The sequence below is a fragment of the Chlorocebus sabaeus genome, chromosome 15 (assembly GCF_047675955.1).
Source record: "Chlorocebus sabaeus isolate Y175 chromosome 15, mChlSab1.0.hap1, whole genome shotgun sequence".
NCBI lineage: Eukaryota > Metazoa > Chordata > Mammalia > Primates > Cercopithecidae > Chlorocebus > Chlorocebus sabaeus.
This window is the reverse complement of record NC_132918.1, coordinates 48,746,366-48,748,388: the sequence shown is the minus strand read 5'-3', so window position 1 is coordinate 48,748,388 and position 2,023 is coordinate 48,746,366.

The window sequence follows — 2,023 nt, the reverse complement described above, 5'->3', positions numbered from 1 at the left end:
AATAGCAAAGACTTGGAACCAACCCAAATGCCCATCAATGATAGACTGGATTAAGAAAATGTGGCACATATACACCATGGAATACTATGCAGCTATAAAAAAGGATAAGTTCATGTCCTTTGTTTGGACATGGATGAAGCTGGAAACCATCATTCTCAGCAAACTATTGCAAGGACAGAAAACCAAACACTGCATGTTTCAGTCATAGGTGGGAATTGAACAATGAGATCACTTGGACACAGGAAGGGGAACATCACACACCAGGGCCTGTCATGGGATGGGGGGAGTGGGGACGGATAGCATTAGGAGATATATCTAATGTAAATGACGAGTGAATGGGTTCAGCACACCAACATGGCACGTGTATACATATGTAACAAACCTGCATGTTGTGCACATGTATCCAAGAACTTATAGTGTAAAAAAAAAAAAAAAAGATAAGAACAAGAATGTAGCCAGGCCTGTACACAGAACCATGGCTGCCAGAGGAGCCCAGGTTTCTAGACCCATCAACTCACTTGCCGACCTTTGGCCTTCTCGTTTCCCTTCCCAAGCCTCAATTTTCCAGCTGTACTTTGTGTACTTGTGTGTGTGTGTGTATATGTGTGCGTGAGGGGAGGGCTAGGCTACTCACCTCTGAGGTCTCTTCAAACTAATGTTCGAAGTGTTCTAATGAAGTAGTTAAAGCCTGAGGCAGGAGGCTGGCGGGGGAGCTGGGGCTCCTGAAAGCTATCTGGGGGAGTTGGTACATTGTGGTCTTTTCTAGAGTGCTTGGTTGCTGACTGAGGACTGGGGAGTTCCATCCCTGCTCATTATCATCTATATAACCTTCAGTAAGTCACCGTAATGTCTCTAATGTCCCAAGGCCAGTTTTACCCCCACCTTGGTAGGACATTGCCCTTGTGGAGAACAGAAGATCCCCTTTGCATCTGATAAGAGGGCTTGTAGCATAGCTGTGAGAGGGACCCGCACCAATAAGTCTCCACTGTGGTTCCCACATCCAGCCTGGCCAGCCCCCTGCATGGCTGGCTCCTTGACAGGCTGCCACCAGACCTCTCAGCCTCCAGGGCTTTGAGCAGACTGGCTCGCCTCTGGCTGATTCTCCTGGGGCAATCATGGGTCTGGACTGTACCATTCCTCCAGTAGGTGCCCCCCTCAGCAGATGGCAGGGGGTTTCACCTTTACCCTGAGTTCATGACATGTATTAATTTACAGGGCTTTAAATTAGGCTGGGGCCAGGCACAAAATGATCAAGACCAGTGAGGGAGATGTCTGTGTTGGCCCCTTTAGTTGTGGCCCTAAAGGACATACGTGGAGGGGAAAAAGAAGTTATTTGGAGACACAGTGAGTTCAGAAAGCCCAGGGCTGGCTGGGTCATTTGGAGAAGCCAAAGAGCTTGGTCAGTTAGAAAACAATATCAGCATAAGTTACAGTAGCTGGAGAGAGTTCAGGGAGGGAGGGGAGAAGGCCAGAAGCTCAAAGAGCTCCCTCCTCAAGCCCCCTGACAGCCAGCCGGATACTCCTCATGGAAAGAGGCATTTCAGAAACGATTCCCAATGTCAGGGTCCATTGGCAGAGGTCAGGTGAGGAGAAGCAGTACTAGAAGTAGTGTATGAGCCTGACTATCCCTTGGTTCTGTAACATACTTCCCTGCCTCGCTGGGTGCCTGCCCTTTCTCTGAGGTTGGTTCTCCCCCTTCCCCAACAAAACTATGAGCCATCCCAAAGCTTTCCAAGTAAATGTTTTTGGTTTAACTTAAAAAACAAAACAAAACAAATCACAAAGACTCTTCTAGAAAGCTTCCAGAACTGATAAAAGAATTCAGCATCCGGATACGAAATAAATACACACAAGTCAGTAGCTCTTCTATACAACAACAGCGACCAAGCTACGAATCAAATGAAGAACTCAATCCCTTTTACAATAGCTGCAAAAATAAAAAAAAAATAAAATAAAATACTTAGGAGTATACCTAACCAAGGAGTTGAAAGACCTCTACAAGGAAAACTACAAAACACCACTG